At 44.8% G+C, this 16,561-nt stretch overlaps 5 non-coding genes across 5 annotated transcripts; all 5 read left to right on the top strand.

The window, feature by feature from the left end:
- Positions 1 to 2,989: 2,989 nt before the first annotated feature.
- Positions 2,990 to 3,062, top strand: Trnae-cuc. The gene has a single exon. It is a non-coding gene; the product is annotated as a tRNA-Glu (tRNA).
- A 97-nt stretch (positions 3,063 to 3,159) lies between these two features.
- On the top strand, positions 3,160 to 3,232 carry Trnav-aac. Its single transcript has one exon. It is a non-coding gene; the product is annotated as a tRNA-Val (tRNA).
- A 9,423-nt stretch (positions 3,233 to 12,655) lies between these two features.
- Trnav-cac lies at positions 12,656 to 12,728 on the top strand. The gene has a single exon. It is a non-coding gene; the product is annotated as a tRNA-Val (tRNA).
- Positions 12,729 to 12,958: 230 nt separating this feature from the next.
- Positions 12,959 to 13,031, top strand: Trnak-cuu. Its single transcript has one exon. It is a non-coding gene; the product is annotated as a tRNA-Lys (tRNA).
- A 97-nt stretch (positions 13,032 to 13,128) lies between these two features.
- On the top strand, positions 13,129 to 13,201 carry Trnav-cac. The gene has a single exon. It is a non-coding gene; the product is annotated as a tRNA-Val (tRNA).
- Positions 13,202 to 16,561: the final 3,360 nt, after the last annotated feature.

Below are 16,561 nucleotides of genomic sequence, written 5' to 3'. Positions count from 1 at the left end.
CAAATATTTACGTTTGACAAATGATGAAAGAATTGTATATTTACACTGTATCTATTTGATACACCAGTTTGACTTACCCAATTTGTCTCGAATTTACACAGTTTGGAGTATGAAATCAATCGCAATCGAGAAATCAAAATCGAAGAAATCAATTACTCGAGACAAAATTTGACGTGTCAGTTGTTGTAAACAACAATGATTACCATCGTCTGCTCGATGAGCAACGTGACTCGATATAATATCGATATAATCCTAATTTCTAAATTAATTCGTGTTAACATTAAATAAAGTTGACTTTGACCGGGATCGAACCTCGGACCTCTCGCATGGTAACAGTAGACGCTAACCAATACACCATTATAGAGATGAAGCTCAACGTAGAGAATGGATGTAAAAATATGTCGTAGGGAATGGGATCTAACAATATGTCTAAGAGATCCGGTGCGTCACGTCGCGCTCACCTGTGCGTCATGAGCGACGTGACGCGAGACGCAGATATCTTTGAAAGAACTTGTCAATAAGATCAAAGCCAAATATTAATTGGTGGTCAAGTGGTTAGCAAGTTAGCTTCCCATGCGTGAGTACTCGGGTTCAAATCCTGATAGCCACTAATTTCTTAATTGAAAAACTTGAACATTGCAAATTAATAATTCATAACAGCGAAATGACCCGGGAACGAACTTCGGTCCTCTCTCTTCGTAGTCGAGAACGCTATCAATAGACCATTATAGAGATTGAATCAGTATAGGGAATTGGATGTAAAAATATATCTTAAAGACACGGTGCGTCACGTCGCGCTCACCAGTGCGTCATGAGCAACGTGACGCGAGACGCAGGTATGTTTGAAAGAACTTGTCAATAAGATCGAAGAAAAAATATCAATTGGTGGTCAAGTGGTTAGCTAGTTCGCTTACCATCCGTGAATACTCGGGTTCAAATCCCGATTGGCACTCCAATTTCTAAATTGATCATTGATCATTGCAAATTAATTATCCTTAACACATCCTGGGATCGAACCTCGGACCTCCCACATGTTAGCCTAGCACGCTAACCAATACACTATAAGAGAGATAAATTTTACAGAGGGAATTGGATGTAAAAATATGTCTTACAGATACGGTGCGTAACGTCGCGCTCACCTGTGTGAGGCAAGATCTACGCGACGTGTGTAACGCGAGACGCCAAAATGTTTGAAACTACTCTTAAATGAGCTCATTGATTAATATGAATTGGTGGTCAAGTGGTTAGCGAGTTCGCTTACCATGCGTGAGTTTTCAGGTTCAAATCCAGATAGACACCAATTACTAAATTGAAAAAATTGTACATTGTAAATTAACAATTCATAACTGCTCCTTGACCCGGGATCGAACCTCGGACCTCTCGCATGTTAGCCAAGCACGCTAACCAATACACTATTAGGAGATGATGTAAATAGAGGAAATGTGATGTAAAAATACGTCTTAGACACACGGTGCGTCGCGTCGCGCTCACCTGTGCGTCATCAGCGACTTGACGCGAGACGCAGACATGTTTGAAACAACTTGTCAATAAGATAAAAGGTAAAACATGAAATAGTGATCAAGTGGTTAGCAAGTTCGCTGACCATGCGTGAGTGTTCGGGTTCAAATCCCGATAAACACTCCAATTTCTGCAAATAAAACGTTGCAAATTAATAAATATAAACAGCGCCTTGATCCGGCATCGAACCTCAACCCTCTCGCATGTTAGCCGAGCACGCTAACCAATACACCAAGAGAGATATGGATTTCTAAGTAAGTAACGGGATCTAGAAATATGTCGTAGAGATAAGGTGCGTCGCGTCGCGCTCACCTGTGTGTCATTCGCAACGCGAGATGCAGAGATGTTTGAAACCACACTTCAATGAAATCATCCTTGAATATCAATTGGTGGGCAAGTGGTTAGCGAGTTCGCTTACCATGCGTGAGTTTTCAGGTTCAAATCCCGATAGACACCAATTTCTAAATTGAAAATTGAAGTTTACAAATTAACAATTCATAACAATGCCTTGTACCGGGATCGAACCTCGGACCTCTCGCATGGTAGCAGTGCACGCTAACCAATACACCATTAGAAAGATGGAATTCTATAGAGGAAATTGGATGTAAAAATACATGTCCAAGACAAACGGCGCGCGCCGCGCACGAAACACTGGAAGCGCAACAACAACACCAACCATCTGTCCAAATTCCAACTCGATATGAATATCAGTTCTGATAGTGTAGTGGTTAGAGTGTGTGCGACAATGCCATCCCAATCGGATGTGCGGCGGAAGCACCTCTCCGACCATGGTTCAAACCCCAAGTAGTACACTCGAATCTAATAGAGGACATCGACATACAACCGATGGAAAAAAAACCCTACCCGACTACTAACAAATTCTACCCCCCTCTCCCCCCCTCTCCCCCCTCTCCCCCCCCCTGTCCCAAAAAAAAAAAAAAAAAAAAACACAAACGGTTCGAGCCCGTGTGTGTGTGGCGAGAAAGGCGCGCGCAAACGGACAAACGGTGAGGAAAGTTGACGTGTATATCGCCTCGCTTAGTAGTCAATTCGAAAAAACTTTCGCCACTGGTTGCGGCTCGCCGATACAGACAAACGACTCTGGACCTCGGTTGGGACAAACAAACAAACAAACAAACACACCGAATCACAGACAACCCAAGGTCACCTACCCACGCCCGCGGTTTATAGAGTAGTAGAAGAAGTAGAAAGTAGAAGCAGTAGAAGAAGAAGAAGAAGAAAGATAGAAGAAGCAGTAGAAGAAGTAGATAGAAGAGCAGTAGAAGAAAAGAAAGAAAGAAAAGAAAGAAAAGAAAGAAAGATAGACAACTAGACTAGAACAAGTAGACATCTGGAAACTACACACAGACAACCAACCAATCATAGTAAAAGTTATCTCACGGTTCCTTGAAAGGAAAAAATGTCGTCAATAAGACTTGGTTCATTACATTGGAATAGAGCGCAATGGTAAGCCTGGCTAGCTCAGTCGGTAGAGCATGAGACTCTCAATCTCAGGGTCGGGGGATCGAGCCCCCCGTTGGGCGTCATTTATTTGCAAATAATTGCAGATGAAAGTTAGAAGTTGGGAGACGATCGTTAGAATTTTGTAATCATTCCAGAATAATTCTATAGCGGATTGTAGTTTCCATAGTGTAGTGGTTATCACGTCGGCCTAACACGCTGAAGGTCCTCAGTTCGATCCTGGGTGGAAACAGGACAATGTATTTTTAGAAAGACTATCAAAAAAGCACATTTTGGTTTTTTGAAAAAGCCAAGCATTCATGTTTCTTGTGAAAATGAAATCTACATTATGACAATGTGAAGATATTCGCAATGCTGTATCCGGAGGAAGTCAACAGAAAGCGGGAAATCAATGATGACTGTGGTTGTTGAAAAAGGTGCTATAACCCCGAAGAGACGTCTTCTGTAGCCAAACGTCAATGACTGTTGTTTTAGGGAAATGAGAAATGACTTGCTCTGGATGGGGAAGAATTCCATAAACACCGGAGGGGAATCTATATAGATTACACCTGAACCTGGAACAGTAGCTCCGAACAGAGGAAGAACATCATGAGCGTGCACCCTACGCTGCAAATGTTCAGTAGATTTAACAGTTATCAGTAAAAGAAGCCATATCGCGAGTGTGCGCTCTTCATTGGACGCTTTAGTTGGTTAAAGGAGTCATGAGGCGAAGAAATTGAATTAAAACAACAGTATTCATTCACCATGCGCCCCTGGGTGGGATCGAACCACCAGCCTTCCGGTTTTTTTTTAATATTTAAACGATTTATTGTCACAATTAAAATTAAAATTTCTTTACAGATACTTGGGGCATTTACGAGATTTGTGACATAAGTGACTTGCTGTGGCCAAGGAGAAACATTACAAAGAGAAAAAGAAAACATTTCGAGACGAGACGAAATGATTGAGGACAAATGATTTTAGTTAAAAAAAATGTGGAATTTAACAATACGACATCTGGGGGGGGATCCAAGAAATTATAATTGTAATGAGAGAAAAATGTTGTATAAAGATAAGACGAAATTTGTGGAGAATTTTGAGAAAGAATAGTTAAGGATTAGGAGGTGACATCTGGGGAGAATTTTTTGAAAGAAGGAGGCTTGACCAGAGAGACTGTATTTCGTTTATGGCTGGGGTGAGGTTTTGGCTGCGGGCGGTCCAGACGGTGATGATGTAGGATTGGATGAGTGGCAGTATTTTCTCTTTATTGGGGCCATTTCCAATGTCTCCATTTATTGTTGATTTGAGTGGTTTTTGACATCCAAGTTTCGTTAGTTGAATTCGGAGCCATAAACTGATGTGAACTTTCTCAGAACATAGTAACATAAGATGGTCGTCAGTTTCTTGGCCGCCATTGCATAGAGGACATTGGTCATTTCTAGAAAGTCTGAGGCTTGTGAGGCGCATTTTGGTAGGGAGCTGATTATGGTTGAAATCCCAGACCAGTTCAGCGTTTCTTCCTTTCATTTTGGCCACCCAACGCCAGATGGAAGCCCAGTCGAGGTCTGGTTTCGCAACTTCGGTTCTCCCTGGTTGCCCAAGGTTAGCGATCAGGTGATTGTAGGTGGCTCGGTGATTGGATACGGTTGACGATGTGAAGATGCCAGCTTTAAGTAGATCGGTGATGGTTGAAAGTGCGGTGGTGAAGTATGGATGTGATGAATGGGTTGCATTAAATCTGGGCTGGATGATTTGTTGAAGGAGATTCTTGAGGTGTGGACCCAACCAATAAACGGCTGCAGCTCTCTCAATAGCCTCGGGATGGATTAAAGATTTAAAGATTTGACGGGTGAAAAGGGATTGGAAGAATTGAAAAAGTAAGGTGACTCCAAGTCCACCTTGGAGTCGGGGGCGGATCAAAACATTTAGGGGTGGGTGCTCTCTTCGTTGTGCCCAAAGAAATTTGTTGCATTTTTGTTGGAGGAGAAGGGCTTGGGTTTTGTTGCAAGGGAGTACATGAGCTATATGAACAAGTTGTGAAAGTAAGAACCACCAGCCTTCCGGTTAACAGCCGAACGCGCTAGCCAATTGCGCCACAGAGGCATGGTGATTGGTTAACCCTTTATCAACCGCCACAAAACCGATGGTCGGATTCGATTGAATGCTCGATCGAAATATCATTGAGTGGTCCTAAGACCACTCATTAAAAAAAAATTCGGAATATCCGATTTTTTCCGGCCTAACCGCGTTTCGGCCACCGTTGTCCCGACAGGAATGTCCCTTCAGGCGGACATGGTCTCTAAAAAGAGACACTTTTTTCGACTCGAGCCGTCTAGCGGGACAAAAAATTTGTCCCGACAGTTGCATGCAACTACCACTTGTTCAAATTTTTGTCCCGACAGACGGCTCGAGTTTTTTTCGTCATATTTGTCCCGAGAGACTTTTGCCGTTTAATGTGCCTCTTGTGTCCCGTCAGGCGGGCTTGACTCTCATTCACCTGGCAGAATGAAAGGCGCCCCGCCTGACGTTGAGGTCTTTACCATCGACCAGGGGTCTTTCCAGTCGACGGCTCCTTATGAAAAGGAATAGGATCTCTAATTAGAAAAGTCAGTCAGATCCTTTGTCGGACACCACTCTGGCAAGTAGCCGCACTTTCGAGTAAAAATGCACAAGGACGTAAGAAAAAACACAAATTTATTGTTGGAAATCATCATAATCATCAATCATATAGCCTTCACGTCGGTTAGAATATTCTAGCTCGTCGGCATCAGCGGATGAAGAAGAACACTCCTTGTTGGTTGGCTCATGGTCAGAAGCTTGGCCGTCTGATTCCTCCGAAGCGGAATAGACAGCTTCCACCTCGTCCAGCGAAGCATCCTCAGATGTGTAATTATCATCGTGAAACTCGACAAAGCAATTCCTCTTCTTCCCGAGGCACAAAAACACATTACATTGTTTGCACTTTGAGAATGGTCTTGATTCCAATTTTTTGGGTGTCGTTGCCTGGCACCACTCGCACCTGCCTCTCGCCTCCCCAAAGATGGGTAGATGGTTGCCCACACAAGTTAATCGAATGTCGTCCCTTACACTCAGTCGACTTTTCCGCCGCTTTGCTCCTGGTTCAGCGGAAGGGTGTATGGTTGGCATCATTCGCCCGGCTCGACCAGCTTTGGTTTTATTTTCGTTCAGGGCGTGGGACAAAAGACCCATCGTGACGTTCCGTTTGAACTCGAGAAATGGCATCTGAACTTCGTAAGCCTCCAGATAATTTTCCTCGACCTAAGTCAAGAAAAAAACGGAAATTATTGTGTGTTTAAAGTTTTAATTTCCGCCATCTGTGATCTCACCATATCATTGAAGCATATCCAGCTGTTCACCAGACATGTCTCCAAGAGAGAGTATAAGAGACGGTGCCACCATTTTTTGGCTTTACGGTCTCTCTCGTAGTAAGAACGCAGCTGGTTCGCCGTGTCTACACCGCCCATGTTATTGACGTAATCGTCAATAGCCTTTGGACAAGACTTGGATCGGAACGAACCATCACGCTGCTTTCTCCTGACCTTGACAATATCTGAGCCGTGATAGTTGGAAGCGACCCGAAACGCCTTAGTGTCTCTCCATACGAAGATTCCCTTTCGGCATGTTCCGGGCTCACCACCGAACTTGGCTGCAAATTCGTCCGGCCGCAGGTTCGACTCATTCTTCGTCATGATGGGTTGGTTGACCCGACTTGGAAGAATCGTTCCAACGGCGTTGACACCATTCTCGCGGAGCTTGTCCAGGAGGGCAATGCTCGTAAAGAACCGGTCAAAGGCCACTACGAAACCTTGATCTGTCAGGGGTTGACAAAGATCAACGACAACTCTCTCCACCGCCTCGTTATTACGAGATCTTTTTTGCTTTTCCCCAAAGCGAGCTCCTTGATAGATCTCAAACTTATAGGTATACCCACGAAGGCAACAGCGGCTCCAAATTTTGAAACCAGACTTGATCGGTTTGTTCTTCATCGTCTGCCTCAGCATTGAGCGGCCTTTGTATTTGACCATAGACTCGTCGATGCTCTGACCCCTAGGAGGCTTTCTACACACATGATAGCTTTCATTGAGTCTTTTGACCAGAGGACGGATCTTACGGATAGGATCCGGTCGCTCTGGCTCCTGATCCGGGTCGTCAGAATTAGGGTCAACATCATCCCATGGGCTTGCGCAAGCTATGTGTTTAGAAATGAATTTGAATCGCTCGCGAGTCATGGCCTGTTGAATTATTCCGAGCCCGAGACCAGTGTCTGGTTGCTGCTCCCAGAACATCGACAGCTCGGGCAGACGGTGATATCCGATCAAGAACTGTATGCCAAAGAAGGCTATAAGTTCGTGGTCTGTGACAAAACCTCCAGCAGGCAACCGCGGGCCGATTAACCTGCCTTCAGGCTTGCCACCCACTTTTCGAGACGGTGGCGTCTTCCTTGAATTCCAGAATTCAGCGATGTAGTCATTTGTTGCCTCCCGAAGAAGGTACAAAGTGTCCTCACCACCAAGCATCGTCTTGAAAACTCCGAGGGGACTCGAAAAACGACTGAATTGACTCAACACGGGGCCTGGTTCTTCTAGGGGTGCAAACTGAATTGCCCTTTCCTGGAACTGAGGCCTCGGTGAATCATCATCAGCCCGTGATTGTCTCCCAACGTCGCCCCAGACTTTGCATTCTTTCCAATTCCGGTTGACGGCTTTATGTTGGGCGACTTTTTTGGCATCGGCCTTCTTTTGCATGTTCAGCTTGGCCGAATCTGAGTTCGTTTTTTTGGCCAGCCGGAACGGATGCGCTGTAAGAACGCGAGGCCCACGACACCTCAAAGTCGCGTTCGTGAGACCGACCTTTTTCCCTGTGTAGTGCCGTGTTACTTCACCATCGGGATCGGCCGTTTCAGAAGAAGACCCTGCACTAGTTGGTCTTCGGGTCTGACTTCTGGTTCGTTTTGGTGGGGAGGAGCCACTCTTTGAACTGTCTTCACGTTCCTTTCTTTTTTTCGCTTTTTGAACTCTTTTGAGTCTTTGAAGCGTCGCCGGTGATAGTTCCAATCGTTCAAGTTGAACTGTAACGTCTTTCGGGGTTAATGGCTCTACCACCGGCTCCTCTTCTTCTGTCCCAGCTTTTTGTTCATCATCCTCTGAGGCAGATTGTTCATCCTCTATTTCCGGATCCTGATCAAGTTCCGGCCGCTGCGAAGCAACCAACTCCTGACCAGGCTCCTCATCCGGCTTCTCAACCGGCTCCTTGACCGGCTCCTCGACCGGCTCCTCGACCGGCTCCTCGACCGGCTCCTCGACGGCAACCGCCTCCTCCTCCTGATCTTGAGCCTCCGGTACAGTATCAAAATTGATTACCGGCTCTTGATCTCCAGCTAAACGTTCTCTTTCTTCTTTCAGCTGCCTCCTTTTTAATACAGCTGCGGCGGCGGCATTCTTGGCTGAATTTTTCACGGCTCTCGACTTAGTATATCTTGGGTCTCTCTTTTTTTTATTTTTCGCCATTTTTAATCAATCTGAAAATACAGAATCGAAAAAAAAGGCACGATTAGTCTTTGTGAATTCGGCAAAAGGATAACGAATTGCCTTACGTCCTAAGCCTTATACGACGGTCTTATTTTATCATGCAGGGGAAAAGCATGCACATGCAGGAGTTACCGGGGCTGATTCTTATCCAGCGCCTTTCACCGCCTTTCGGAGTTTCCTCACGAGACAGCAGTAATCAACGCACGGATAAGAAAGTACAAGAGGCTTTGTGTAAAATTTAATTACACGGGCACTAATAGCGCCTCGAAGACGCCTCGAAGAGCTACGGTGGAAATGAAACTACAACTAACGCCGAACCGGACAACTTCCCATTCTGCGTCTTCGTTCCATTTCCCAAAGCTCCCCATCGATACCAAAGTTTTTGCGTCGAAGCTACTAAAGAAATTTCGCGCTTTCCTTTTCGCCTCTTTCGCCTTCCCTTCGATATCTATCCAACCACCGGCTTCAAATTCACTTGAACCCTTTTTTTATTTGTATTTGAGGAATCGCGGACACTTAAGTCGCGCAGCACCCAGATAGGAATAAAAATAAATAAGGAGCGTCGGGCGGAAAGGAGCTCAGCTACGATGGAAATGAAACTACAACTAACGCCGAACCGGACAACTTCCCATTCTGCGTCTTCGTTCCATTTCCCAAAGCTCCCCATCGATACCAAAGTTTTTGCGTCGAAGCTACTAAAGAAATTTCGCGCTTTCCTTTTCGCCTCTTTCGCCTTCCCTTCGATATCTATCCAACCACCGGCTTCAAATTCACTTGAACCCTTTTTTTTATTTGTATTTGAGGAATCGCGGACACTTAAGTCGCGCGGCACCCAGATAGGAATAAAAATAAATAAGGAGCGTCGGGCGGAAAGGAGCTCAGCTACGATGGAAATGAAACTACAACTAACGCCGAACCGGACAACTTCCCATTCTGCGTCTTCGTTCCATTTCCCAAAGCTCCCCGTCGATACCAAAGTTTTTGCGTCGAAGCTACTAAAGAAATTTCGCGCTTTCCTTTTCGCCTCTTTCGCCTTCCCTTCGATATCTATCCAACCACCGGCTTCAAATTCACTTGAACCCTTTTTTTATTTGTATTTGAGGCATCGCGGACACTTAAGTCGCGCGGCACCCAGATAGGAATAAAATAAATAAGGAGCGTCGGGCGGAAAGGAGCTCAGCTACGGTGGAAATGAAACTACAACTAACGCCGAACCGGACAACTTCCCATTCTGCGTCTTCGTTCCATTTCCCAAAGCTCCCCATCGATACCAAAGTTTTTGCGTCGAAGCTACTAAAGAAATTTCGCGCTTTCCTTTTCGCCTCTTTCGCCTTCCCTTCGATATCTATCCAACCACCGGCTTCAAATTCACTTGAACCCTTTTTTTATTTGTATTTGAGGCATCGCGGACACTTAAGTCGCGCGGCACCCAGATAGGAATAAAATAAATAAGGAGCGTCGGGCGGAAAGGAGCTCAGCTACGGTGGAAATGAAACTACAACTAACGCCGAACCGGACAACTTCCCATTCTGCGTCTTCGTTCCATTTCCCAAAGCTCCCCATCGATACCAAAGTTTTTGCGTCGAAGCTACTAAAGAAATTTCGCGCTTTCCTTTTCGCCTCTTTCGCCTTCCCTTCGATATCTATCCAACCACCGGCTTCAAATTCATTTCATTCGATTACACGAACCGGAACGGAATAAAAATACCGCCTGGAAAAAAACTATTTAGAACTGACACTTCCCGTTCTGTTTTCGCTAATTCCCAGGGGAATTCATTACAACCACCCCTTCATTTTTCTTTCATCCGTGTTGTCCAATATATTTCTGACATATCTGAACTTTGAATTTCTGACATCTCTAACCGGCCAGTCTGCTCTGGCTTAATCGAATTTGCACCCGGCTCTAGGTTAAATTAGGAGCCAATTCACGAGACATTCGTCTCTACGCCACTTCCAAAAAACTCTTAGGACTTTATTTTTTATTGCCATGTTTATTCAAGGCTTCTATATTGGCCAAAAGGATCCAATTTTATTTGGTTCGACGGTCTCCTCATGCTGGGACATGCATGCACATTCAATAATACGGGGTTTGTTTCTCATCTTATCCAGCGGTTTTCACATCTGCCGCAGATTGCCGCACATTTGTGATCAACGCACAGAAAAGACAAGACAAGAGGCATTGCTGACCACCCAACGGGCACTATAAATCCGGAAAGATTTCTGGTTGAATCAGGATCATTTCTAGGCGGCCCAAAACCCGGCAATCGGGCAAATGAATCGGAGTTACTCTTGTATTGGAAAGATTACTAGGTTTTTAAGTTTCATCAGTATTCGAACAAAAAGTTCAGCAGGATGAATTGCACCGTTCGTCTATTATTTTGTCTTCCACAAGCTCGCATTCATCCAAGTCCCGGCAACGACGTCACTACCCCGTCGTCGGGACTTGGCAAGGTTCGATTTTTCAAGACTCGGCGCCTGGCGCATTCGCCCGGTACTGCAATGGGCACGGGGACCAGCCCAAATAAACGTGTTAGGAGTTATCTGCCAAAACGCTTTCGTCTCTGATTCGAACCATTCACCGACCGCTTCGACCATATCCATCATTTAAAACCATTACGCGAACTGTGTACAGAAGTGGAATTCCACGATCTTGGACCGGTGAGTAGAACACGAAAGATGAAAACTACTAAGATTCGAATTGGGGATGAACTCTCCTCTTTTCGTCTCCAATCTTTCGCTTTGCTGTTCCATCGGTAATCAAGGAAGAATTAATAATACCATCACCATCAGGTATTCACTTCCTGATTAAGCAACCGACTTTCGAGACTTCCTAGGGTAAAATTGCTTTCGCGGGTCGATACCCTCGTCTCTCTCATAATCTTTCGGTTCGGATTTATATCTTCCGGCCGTAGACAGGTGGGTACTATAAGACCGAGAAGCGACGCAACGGAATCGAAACTGAATTCATTTGAAGCGGCGGGTAGGTTCAGGAGCTCTGGCCACAAGGAATGAAACTAGTAACTTTGAATCGGACACTTCTGATTCTTCGTTTTTGACCCATTCCAACAGAGCTTCCCATCCAAACACAACTTCGAATTCATTTCTTTCACCCGCCATGCTCTCGAACTCATATATGCCCGTGCGGAATCAAAATAAAACCAATTGATGGTCGGAAAGGAGCTCACTTACGATGGAAATGAAACTACAACTAACGCCGAATCGGACAACTTCCCATTCTGCGTCTTCGTTCCATTTCCCAAAGCTCCCCGTCGATACCAAAGTTTTTGCGTCAAAGCTACTAAAGAAATTTCGCGCTAACTCTTCGCTTCTTTCGCCTTCCCTTCGATATCTATCCAACCATCGCTCGATCCCATTTCTTTCGACCGCGCCTGCCTGGCTGGTCAGCTCTACTTCTTTGTTTTTTTTTAATGAGGAACACAAATAAAACCTCACAATTTCTGACATCTCTAACCAGGGTGGTTGGTTCCCTTTTATCAAATATCTACTGAGCGCGGCATCACTAATTCTGACTCCTGAAATGATCCTACTATCGAAATGAACCGAATTTCAGATCATCCCAGTGCACGTTACACTAGGAGCTCACCACTGATCAATACTTGAAAAAGTGCCCAACCACCTGGTGGTTCAAATCTGGCCGGGCTTTTGATAAAATTGCAGCCGCCTGGAGGGACATATCTGGCGGAGACTTATATGTCCCGACAGTCCAGATCGAAGGTTCTCGTGTAGACTTCGATCAGAGCCGCCTGACGGGCCAGAAATGTCCCGTCACCGAAAACTCGGTAAAACACGAGAAATACTCGTTTTAATTTCTCCTCCTTTTTATCATTGAAAGACGGTAGGTCAATTAATTTATCGTTGTAAGGCAATTCAATTCTGTAGGATGGATTTCGAGATATCAGCTTTGATAGGAATGAATTTAGCCGATTTGAAATCTCTCGTGTCTGTGGGCGAGGTCCCACCAGACCCTACTGAAAGCGGTCGAAAAAGAAACGTCCCGTCAGTCGAAAAAGGGTTAACGACACACTCGTCAAGTTCAACAGGCAAACCAAACATTACATTTTTTTAGTGTGGCCAACGCTAATAAAATGTTGCAGAAACATTGTGGGGCTTCCATAGTGTAGAGGTTATCACGTCGGCTTCACACGCTGAAGGTCCTCAGTTCGATCCTGAGTGGAAGCATCAGTATAACGTTAGGAAAATATAATCGTAGGAGAAAAGGAAATGAAATGGAATTAATAACTTGTAATGTATCTTATCTTAATGACAACTAGACTAGAACAAGTAGACATCTGGAAACTACACACAGACAACCAACCAATCATAGTAAAAGTTATCTCACGGTTCCTTGAAAGGAAAAAATGTCGTCAATAAGACTTGGTTCATTACATTGGAATAGAGCGCAATGGTAAGCCTGGCTAGCTCAGTCGGTAGAGCATGAGACTCTTAATCTCAGGGTCGGGGGTTCGAGCCCCCCGTTGGGCGTCATTTATTTGCAAATAATTGCAGATGAAAGTTAGAAGTTGGGAGACGATCGTTAGAATTTTGTAATCATTCCAGAATAATTCTATAGCGGATTGTAGTTTCCATAGTGTAGTGGTTATCACGTCGGCTTCACACGCTGAAGGTCCTCAGTTCGATCCTGGGTGGAAAAAGGACAATGTATTTTTAGAAAGACTATCAAAAAAGCACATTTTGGTTTTTTGAAAAAGCCAAGCATTCATGTTTCTTGTGAAAGTGATCACTTTTCTATGAAGTGAATGGTTGTAACCATATAGTCTTATATAAGACTATCTGGCAACAGTGTTTCCAACACTGTAGCAGACTACTATTCACAAGCAAGTCCCGGTCGGGGAAACACGTGAAATTGTGTTACAGTCCTTCAATTTAGTGAAAATCAACATACTTGGATTAACTTGACATTGAATTCGAAGAAAAAGTGCTACTATGGCGAAACCCTTTTTCCCAAAGGACTGGAAAACTCTCACGGCAGAAGATTTGGCCACTGCCAGAGCTAGATCGGCGGGATTCATCGAGGCCGTTCCGGATCGTGAAAAAGTTCTCCGTGAGGTAATAAGATTTTTAAATGCAAATCGTTCACCTGGAAGAATTGTATGTCACTGACGGGACATGATAGGCTGCATGTAACCAGTCATGAGCCAATTAAAATTTATTAAAATTTTAGCCAACAACGACGACACGACGACGTAATATTTCATATTGCATGTCCCAGTCATGAGTATTGCATTGTCGTTTGTTTGGCTGCTGTATCTTTTACCTTTATTTTCAGCAACTAAGTTCAATTTAACCAACGCCGGATAGGCAAGTGGCGTCAAATAAATTCAAATTTTTTAATGTAGATCGAGAAAAGCATTACCTCTCCGCCGGTGCTTTAATTAGCCAACATGGGCCCGTTGCCGAAAAATGTCAGAACCTAACGTGCTTAACGAACGTTATGTCTGAGAAAATCGAATAATTTGTGGTTATGATTCCATTTATCCTTTCACTAATTGTGCTGCATGTTATAGACATGAGCCAAGACTCAACCGCATGTATTCAGCCATGGGTTGCAGTAATTGTAGATTACTTTGACGATGTTTTCCATCGATTCTTTTTTAACCTGTGAGCTGCATGTAATCAGACATGAGCCAGGACCGACCGCATGTATTCGGCCATGGGTTACAGTAATTGACAGATACTTCGACGTTGTTTTCAACCGATCTTTTTAAACTAAAGCTGCATGTAACCAGACATGGGCCGGGAATTAAACGCATGTACACAGCCATGGTTTGAGAGAATTACACCAACAGTCGGACTGCATGTAACCAGACATGAGCCAAGAGAGAAACACCACCGATCCAATCTCTGAGAAACGTTTCTATCCGATCATAGGATATAGCCAAGATCTTTAGTCATAAGATGCTTGTTTACTGTAAATATGGAATTCCCCAATGACAACAACTGTTATTTGTTTGTCTATTGCAGCAACTGGAAACTACACAAAAGACCCTGCTGCCTCTTCAAAATGGAATCCTTACATCAATAGCCTTGATTAATACAATGCCCGCCGGCGTCACGAAACAAGCAGCCATGAATACTCTTGCCGAGTTCCGAAAATCGGATGAATCCATGCGAGATCGCCTCTTTTTACTACAAGTGTGGCGCAAATACGATCAAGAAACTGCCGACAAGCTTGCACGACGAAAGGCTGGTGAGTTCCTGGACCCGGAACTGGCAAAGGTGTTGGAAGAGCGGGAGAAGAAGATGGACCGCGAGAAACGTGAACGTGAGAGAGAAAAAGAGAGACACGGTAGCCGATCAAAACGCTACAAAGGTGGCGCATCCTACCACGGCGACTACTCTTTAAGCCGATCGGATCATGGACCCTACCAATCTACCGGACGTGGTGGCCATGGACACGGTGGTGGTGGCTATGGACACGGAGGTCAAGGTGGGAACACGAGAGACGGAAAACGACCAGACAAGTCGGAATTCAAATGTCATCTCTGCGGGCAACCGGGACATTTTTTCAAACAATGTCCAAAGCAACACAAGTAAACATTCCGCTGTCTACTACTAATGAGTCAATAAACAATAAATGTGTTGTACAGGAGACTTATACGGAATTTTTTATTAATTGTGTTCAACTACTGCAGTGAACTGGTAGACACTGGTGCCTCTGACACTGGACAGCATGTTGCTGAGGCAGACAGCCCGAGGCCAGACGAGAGTTTTGCTCAACAAAAGAGCACTCCTGTGATAGAGTTCTATCCTGGTTCAATCCATTCAGAAGATGTCAGGGCTTTCTGGCAGAATGACCTACAGGCCGGTGAATGGGTTATGGACGTATTAACCCAGGGATATGTAATCCCTTTCGTTGAATCACCTCCAGCTTACGAGGAGGCCAACAAAAAATCGGCTCTGCAAGATATGCCTTTTGTTATTCAAGCGGTCGCTGAACTTCAAAAACGTGGAGTTATTGAGTTCAGAGACAAGAAGCCGCTCTGCGTATCTCCTTTAACGGTATCAAAGAAATTCGGCCGAGACGGTATAACCAAAAACAGACTCTGTTGGGACGGGTCCAGATGTGTCAACTTGTATGTAAAGGAACAAAAAGTTGTGCTCTCCCATCTTCGGAGGTCGTTGGAGATAACAAGAGAAGGGGACTTCCAAGTGACGTACGATCTCAAGGCGGCCTACCATCACGTCCGGATTCACCCGTCACAAACAAAGTATTTAGGTGCTGCCATACCAAAACCAGACGGTGGTAAACAGTATTTTGTCTTCTTATACCTTCCCTTCGGACTGTCCTCAGCTGTACACTGTCTGACAAAGCTCTTCAAACCTGTGAACGCCTATATTCACGAAAAGGGGATTCGACATTCAATTTATCTGGACGACGGCAGGATCGTCGCAGAAACAAAGTGCAAAGCAGAAGATCAACGTACGTTCGTCTACAAAGTTCTAAAATCTTCGGGATGGATACTGGAAGTCGAAAAATCCGACAAAGACGGAGATGCTAACCAGTCCAAGGAATACCTCGGATTCATTATCGACACTGCCAGCATGACAGTCCGTCTTCAGGAAGCCAAGAAACAACGCATACTACAACAAGTTTCGGAGACGATCTCACACGGATCAAAATCGTTTCCAGCCAAAGAATTAGCCGGAACTATCGGGAAAATAGTAGCAACGGAACCGGCACTAGGGCCGATAGTTGTAATAGCAGCCAGAGCTTCTTACGCAGTTTTAGAGGAGGCCACACAACGGAGAGGATGGAATTCGTCGTTGGTGATGAGTAAAGAAGCTCAAGACGGCTTACAATTCTTCGTCGACAATTGCTCAGAATTTAACAATTCCCTCATTCGATCGGCGGCTACTGAAATTTCTGTCCTGTCCATCATCGGACTTCCCAGTTCATTCATGAAATCTAGTTTCGTCGCTAATCATGTGCGTACAAACGAAGAAAAAATCTGGGCCAGCGACGCGTCCGGATATGCAACCTGTGCCTACTC

Source organism: Daphnia pulicaria, chromosome 1, assembly GCF_021234035.1.
Source record: "Daphnia pulicaria isolate SC F1-1A chromosome 1, SC_F0-13Bv2, whole genome shotgun sequence".
Taxonomy (NCBI): Eukaryota; Metazoa; Arthropoda; class Branchiopoda; order Diplostraca; family Daphniidae; genus Daphnia; species Daphnia pulicaria.
This window is presented reverse-complemented; position numbering and strand designations above follow the sequence as displayed.